Consider the following 8,405-nt stretch of genomic DNA (forward strand, 5'->3'; position numbering starts at 1 on the left):
ACTTAAAGTAGAGTTCTGTAGTATCGATCTGCGATCAGAGTGGTTCCGTATAGATCACAAGAAATATCGCAGAGGTCAGCAGTTACTTAGATAGCACGTGTTCAGAAAATAGCATGTAGATAGGGAAGATCGGCAACAATAGGGCGCATGCGCAGCTAAGATCAACGCTCTTCCACAGGAACAGCCAAGAATTAGGTTAGAACCAGCGATGTATTTGCCACATAAATGCTTCTAATTAGGTAGCAAGCACCAGAAAGATAATGATAGCACGTGACAAGCAACAAAAAACCTGCTAATACCTGCAACAAAATGGCCCGAAGGCGGCTTACGGCAGAAGACAGATTCACTTAAAGCAGGAGCAAAGACAATAGACAAGCAATGATACTCACAGAGAGAGAGAGAGAGAGAGAGAGAGAGAGAGAGAGAGAGAGAGAGAGAGAGAGAGAGAGAGAGAGAGAGAGAGAGAGAGAGAGAGAGAGAGAGAGAGAGAGAGAGAGAGAGAGAGAGAGAGAGAGAGAGAGAGAGAGAGAGAGATAGATAGATAGATAGATATAATTTATTATGCCCAAGCAAAGGCTAAAGGGCAAAAAAAGTAATATAGCAGTTACAATAATATCGCAATTACAATAATATAGCAGTTACAAGATGCAGAGATATAATAAGATATAAACAAAAGCGAAATATAGCGGTCAGAAGTTAGTATGATGTGCATGCTCTCTCTCATAAGGCAAGCAGCAGCAATCTCAATAATATACCATGTAAAAAAAACTAAGAACTAACGCAACTTAACTAATAATAAGTACAGTGAAAAAGAATAAGATAAGGAGCAGTATTACCAAAGAGAACTAAATAGTGTATATAAAACTAAGAACTAAGGCGCAGCGCAATTTATGAACTAATAATAAGGAATGAAAGCACTAGAAGTTCTATACCAGAAACAATGTTATCCAATTTCACGTGTAAGCAAGTCGATATGTCCACGAAAGGAATAAGCGTTGAGTTCAGCAAAACGTATCCCAGAAGAATTACATGTTGATTAAGCCGAACGATCAAAGAACAAGGAACGAGCCGGTCGGACCAGTCAGATAAGCTTAGCTAGATCAGTGTCGGAATCAATATGAATAACAGGTTGACCATCAGAAGACCTAACACATATTTGACCATTCCTTACCCAGACATACTTATACGACCTCTCTTTAGCAACACTCTTAGCCCGTTGTAACATGTCGTAAGTGCTCTTGGATAACAACTCGTTTACATAAATGTAACGATCTGAGTTACCACCGCATACGTCCTTACATTTGAGAACACCCTTTGCCCGCTTTTTTGAAATAACCATATCGCGCACGGCACTCGAGGCCAAGGTAACAACGACTGAGCCGGAAGATGCAGCAACAGTGGAAGTCGCCGACAGTGCCTTCTTAACAGTTCTGACACCGAGAATATGGCAAGACAAGTCAGGAACGTCCAATGCCTTTAGCACATTCCTGGCAAGCTCAGATGGAGCAACAGATAACGCCAATGGTAAACCCGAAATGATTAACTCATTGCCCCCATGAGTTCCCTGAAATGACTGAGCAGATTTTAAGTCGTGAATTTCGCGAATAAGTTCAGCGTTATCCTGCTCCAATTTGGCAATGCGCTGACGCATGTGTTCATGTAATAAAGTAAATAAAAAAATTATTTTATAACAAATGCTTATTTTATTCAGTTCCATATTCAGTTCCATATTTTATGTACTTTTATATTATTTATGTAATTTGATATGATTTTCTTAAAGGAAATTGTGTCATATAATCACGTAGAGCATCTCGTGTATTGGAAGCATAATAAGAATCATATGTTCTACATTCATTTCTTACGGGGAAATATATTTCCAGATGATTCAACTGATACCATCCACTGAGGTAAAATTGGTTTATTTTTAAATTCCATAATATTATGTAATACGCAACATGCAATTACTACTTTAGGCACACTGGTATAATGTAGATCTATACGTTTTAATAAACAACGCCATCGTGATTTAAGACGTCTAAATGCCATTTCAATATCTACTCTGTTACTATTCAAGTAAACATTAAATGAGTCTTCTTGTGGTGTTAAACGTGCAATTTTTGTGTACCTTTCATTAACCAAGGTAGTAATGGATACGCTGGATCTCCAATTAAGAAATATGATATCTCAACACCATTAATTAATTTTGTTTTCTGAAATAGATATTGCGATTATTTTATTTCTCAAAAATATTGCAGAGTAAATTTTTGTTTTAAAAAATATACTTTTGGAATTATCCGTTCTGCTTCTTTATACAGTAAAGAGTTTTTAAATACAGCTGCGTCATGACAAGATCCAGGGGCTTGGCAGTTGACATTTTTAAACCTTATTAAAATAAAATAATTAATTAATCAAAATTGATTTGTTGCTACATATAACTAAATTATTTTACCTTAAATTATTATCTACTACCCCTTGAAGTATAATAGACGGCCATCCTTTACGATTGACATAATCCTTATAACCATCTATAGGCGGTAGAATAGGGATGTGGGTGCCATCAGTTGCACCTATTACTTGTGGAACATTTGTACGAGCTTCATATGCTGCAGATATCGCACATTCATTAATATGAGGCATTTTTATAAATTTTGGCAAAAGTATTTTATTAATAGCATCAACAGTATCTTGAACGCATCTCCATACAGATGTTTTATGAACCCCAAAAATATTCGCAACTACACGATACTCGCAACAACTTGCTAAATAATATAATGTTATAGCCACTTTTTATTCAACACTCAATGGTTCTCTAGAAACTAGAAATGGAGTAGCAGGACGAAGTTCTGATCGCAACTCATCACAAATAAATTGAAAAGTTGTACGTTTCATTCTGAAACATTCAAGCCAATCTTCGTTTAAAAAATGGTTAGATACTATTATCTTCCACCAATGTTTACTGCGAGTTTTTATCCAAAATCTTCTTTTTGATCGATTTATTTTCTTCAAGTCTTTAACCATCGTAAGTAACACTTTCGTATTATTTTCTTGTATTTCTAATATATTTTGCCAGAATGTTATGTGTCTGCATAATTGCTAAAGTACAATTATTAATTATATGTGATACGTTTAACTGATGATTTAATAAAATTGTTTTTATATCCATTTTTTTCACTCAACCAAGTACAATTTTTTAATATGGTATTTAACATGCCGTCAATCCTATTAAATTTTCAGTTTTTTGACACTTCAACTAATTGTATGTATGAACGGTATGTGCTCTTCGAAGGTTATGTTTGTGTACATTCAGCAAGCAAAAGTTAAGTTGGCTCTACTGAAATATCAATCTTCCTCACTTCTACTCTACTTCCAGTGGAAACAGTACATTAAATTCGATGCGCACCGGAGCAGGATCGGATTTAAGACTTCGGTGGAAACTAGGTCATTGTTCTTTTTTGTAATCCCGAGTGCGCTGCATGCTTATTTTATACGTACAAAGTCTAAATTTTTATGTGCAGCAAATGTTGTCACAACAAAACTATAATTTTTCTATTTTTTTTCGTTTTTGATGTAAAATCGACTGCAGCGCACTCCGTTTTTGTAGAATTTGGTAAATGTCTAGATTAAGGGCGACCTCACCGATTTCAATGACCTTGATATATGTTGTCAAGGTCATGACCCCGAGTGACCTTCAGAAGGTTTTAGCCGTCGCTCGTTATTCGTTAAAAAGTTATTAACAAAAAAAGTTTGAAAAATATAGCAGCTATTTTGAGTATTGGAAGGCATAAATGACTAATAAATTTAAAGCAGAGAATACTTTATTTCGCGAGAAAATCGCTGCTTTACCAAAACACAACATTTAAAGCAGTAAATTGTTGATAAATTGAAGTCTTTTTGTTAAAGCAGAGAATACTTTATTTCGCGAAAAAGTCGCTGCTTTACCAAAACACAACATTTAAAGCAGTAAATTGTTGATTATTGTATATTGAATATATGTGAGTATTGGAAGGCATAAATGACTAATATATATGTCGAAATAGTTCACGCATATACTTTCCACGCGAGACGAGTTGTCACATGGGTTCGTGGCGCGCTTTACAAGCTCGTTTATTGTATATCGCCACAAGTATTCACACAGATGATCGACTAACTTTAACTTCTTTAATACCACCTCTACCCTGGTCCAAAACATGTCCTAGATGTCCTTCGATGTCCTTAGAACATAGGGACAGATGTCTTATGGATACGTGGGTCAGGAGGACACATGGCCTATGGTGTCAAGGGTATAAAGGACATGTATCTTTACTGATGAAGGCCAGAAAGGGCAAGTGTCCTTAGATAGCTGACTGCTGTTCTATCTAAGGACATCTGTCCTTATTAGCTTTCATAGGAAGGGCACATGTCCTGAATGCTCTCGATAACTTAAAACAACTTCTTCTTCATCAATATGCCCATGTCCTAGATGATATCCTGTTTCAGAATACTTGCCCTTTCTGACCTTCATGAGCAAAGATATACGTCCTTTATATTTTTGACACACCATAGGACATGCCCTTCTGACCTACGTATTCATAGATCCATCTGTCCCTATGTTCTAAGGACATGGAAAGATATGTTTTGAATCAATTATTAGCAACGATATCGGAGATATTAAAGTCTAAAAAGAATTTCATGTCGACTATCATTAAAGTTTGTTATCGTTAAAACCACCAATAAATGAATTTATATGGCGCGAAGAAGGAGAGGCATATATGCAGAAACTTTGTTGTGTTTTTTATAAGATATATATGTACGACAACAATGTCGTTATCGGTTTTATTTAATCATCTACAAAACATAATTTGTACATAATTTACGAACAATAGAAATTATTATAATTATGCGAATAAAATATCTTTAATATATAAAATAATTGGTTGTTTATAATAACACCGTTTATAATAACCCGCCCTCAGTCTGTCTCAAACACATTTGGGAATTCTGTCACGTAATCTGCCTCTTCTGTGTTAATAAATATGACTTTTTTGTAAACCGTGTTACGTACGGAAATTTTATATTTTCGACGACGCACGTTAGAAGTTTTGAACGCTTAAACGACGCACGCTAGGCTCGGAATTCCGAGTGAACGCTCAGTTTCCTGTAAATGTTTATCTTATCGGACGACCCTTGGAGGGCTGGGGGCCAGATGGGGCCCAAAACTACGCTTCTAGAATGTTCTAGAAGCTTCTAGAAAACCTCCCCCCTTAAGACGCGATGGAAATGGCGGGAATCTCGCGCGGGAGATTCCGGTCTTTTTCGGGTATAAATAGGGCGGAAAAACGCCGCGAAAAACAGATAGTTCCGAGCTTCGGCTCCTCCCAGATAGTCCTGAACTTCAGCTCCTTACACATATTCCTTCGGCTCTAGCATTCAATTGCTCAGCCATTCCTTCGGCTCTAGCATTCAATTGCTCAGCCATTCCTTCGGCTCTAGCATTCAATTGCTCAGCCACATAGTCTTAGATCTAAATCACTTTCCTAAATCTCACTCAATTCCTTAAACTCAATCTTGGGACTTAGTCCCTGTACTTTATATTTTAAGACTGCGCCTCACGCCTAACTTTTACTAAATTTTAAGAATAAAGGTAAGATAAGTTTGAAAAGGAAAAGCTCAAAATCTGGAATCTCATCTCGTGTTAAAATTCTTAATCGATCACTTCTAAGATTCGACTCGCAGTTGTCGCTGACAAAGTGCGTGGCAATTGGTTCTGAGCGCTGACGAAGAGTGTGGCGAGCAGATACCCTTGCTGCCGAAAGCGTGGCGATTACGGGGTTGATCCTTGGAAATCATAATTAATTCCCGAAAGTGAATTTGGCCTTTACGCTGCCGATCTGAGCGCTGACGAAGAGTGTGGCAAGCAGAGCGTGGCGGATTGGCTTTTGAGCGCTGACGAAGAGTGTGGCGAGCTATAAAATTTATTTTCGAGGATTCGGGTTAGATGACGAAAAAGGGAGGCAGACGAACTCAAATTAAAAGGATTAGGTTCCAGATTAAAAAAGCAGTAATTTCTAACCAAGATCCTCTTCCCCTCCTCCAGCGATTACAACAACTACAAAACGCACCTCCATTTAAACCTATTCCTGTCGACTTCGACATCGATTATCCCCATTATAATCAGATAAATAAAAGTGATCCTCGGTACAAAATTTATAAACTCAGATATCTTTTCGGTCCCGAGTAATACTAACTTTCACACGACTTGTCCAAATCCCTGGTAAATTGCTTAAATGCATTGACCAAAAAACGGACGAACAACAACAGAACGTGACAGAACGTGACAACCGTATTGACGTTTTCTAAACTATGACGTCCATAAACTATTGGGGAACAAGTTTTAATATGTGGACTTTTAGCTCCACAAATATGTCTTACGAGAAATTCATTATTTTCTATATTTATGAAATGTACAAGAACAAATACCTGTTCTCCTATAAGTATTATTCTTTTAATTATCCCATAAGCACCGCTTGTCAGTATGACTGTTGTATCGTCAGACTTCACTCCTTTCCTACGTTAACAACTTGCATGGAACTTTGTCCCATCTTTTATCATGCGCTCATAAGTCAGATTTGTCACTTCAATTCCAGCTTCAAAGAATGCATTCTCTTTTTCCTCTGTTAATATAATTTATATGGGTTTATTTAAAAGTGTCACACCATTCACTTTTGATGCAATTGTTACAATTCTGTATGTAAGCAAATATGAACAAAATGAAATGACACTTTCGCGAGCATCATATACATGTATAGATCTTGGTATATTTTTAAATCTAGAATACTTTTGTGAAATTTGACTCATTACTCCCCTTGTTCCTTTTATCAAACGTGCTAGAGAACCATTAAATGATTTAAAGCAAAAGAGAGAATTAGTCCACAAAGGTCCCATTAATTTCACACATTTACCAATGTGAAGAAGGAGGTGAATATTATAATGCATATTCTTCTTTCCATATAAAACTTGAAACTCTGTGACATACTGACTACACATCTATGTTGCCTCATCTAATTCTTCAGGCTCAATACTATCCTTTAGAAAGGCAAAAAGAACGCTTACTAATATGCAATGATGTTTTAAATACAAAGGTGGGAGAATTCCCTTTAAAACTGGCAAACTGCAAAATAACAGCCATGTTCGCCATTCATTACCTTTCCAATGACATCTGTCTTCAATATTTAAGTCCCGTCTCCTCAATTTAGCAGGCAACTTTAATTTTGACAGATTATTATTTACAAGTTTTCTTTTTGCCTTTGACAAATAGTACGGTGCACCTTTCGATGTGGAATCGAACCATAAGTTTGCAACTGACTTTACAACACCTAAGCAAACAGCATGTAACCAATCAATCCCAAAACCAAATACTACGTCAAAATATGTCAAAAGAAATAAGCTCAGTCCCTTAACTCCTTTGATGTCAATTTTAGGGTTATCTTCCCTTAAATTTTCAGCTTTTTTTATGTCAGAACGCATTTCTTCATTTGAACGGTCTTTTACATGAAACAATTTGTGCTGACCATTTTTATCTTTTTGGTCAACCGTGTACTCAAAGCTAAGGTCATTCATGAGCGTCAAATCATTATTAGTCATAATATACTTTACATGATTATTTCCTTCATCTAAAACGCACCCTGGATGGTAACAATATCCACAACCCCAATAGCCATTAAATTGTTTGATGCACTGAATCAAAGGCTTAGCAACAGAATCTACAATACAATTAAAAACAATTAATTTGCTGTGAATTTTTTCTCCATTTGGTGCTTTCCAATGAAAACCTGATTTGTATAATTGATTTAGTTCTTTCAAAAATGGACTAAGAAATGCCAGCATGTTCGGGTCTTTTTTTCCAAACCATAATCCCCCAAAAACAAAATTATTTTGATTAAACCTATATTGAGGTGGTAGCTCATTTAAACGCATTATTATTGGCCAGTTTGTGTTCTTTGTACTCTTATAAATAGAAATACTGTCTGTCGAAATACAACAACTTAGATTGAATGGACTAGAAAGAAAGTTGTCATTTTTACAAAGTTCCTTGTATTTTTCACTGTCATAAATATCTGTAATTTTTTCCCCAGACTCCCTATTCCAGCGATAGTTTAATAATTCTATGATATCTGGTGTTGTTTCTAGCAGGTCCACAATTTGTGAACGAAGTGAAAGGGTTATAAAAAAAGATCCATTATTTAAGTTAAAAACAGTGCACGTCTTCGAACATACTGGACAAGGGCAAACCCTAATCTCATTTTCTAGCTGCTTTACGTCACCAATATACGCCTCACAATCAGAGCAATAAAGGTGCACTCTGTATGGAAGGTTACTTCCAAAAGTTTTCTTGAACCAATATTCACTAGTAGGAATCACATCTTCTT

The 8,405-nt window shown here is 36.2% G+C and overlaps 1 pseudogene; it reads right to left on the minus strand.

The window, feature by feature from the left end:
• Window positions 1-1,851: 1,851 nt before the first annotated feature.
• LOC139784107 (uncharacterized) lies at window positions 1,852-2,649 on the minus strand (annotated as a pseudogene).
• Between the last annotated feature and the right edge of the window lie 5,756 nt (window positions 2,650-8,405).

Source organism: Temnothorax nylanderi, unplaced genomic scaffold, assembly GCF_030848795.1.
Source record: "Temnothorax nylanderi isolate EJ_2023f unplaced genomic scaffold, tnyl_v1.0 TNYL_tig0585_pilon, whole genome shotgun sequence".
NCBI classification, from domain to species: domain Eukaryota; kingdom Metazoa; phylum Arthropoda; class Insecta; order Hymenoptera; family Formicidae; genus Temnothorax; species Temnothorax nylanderi.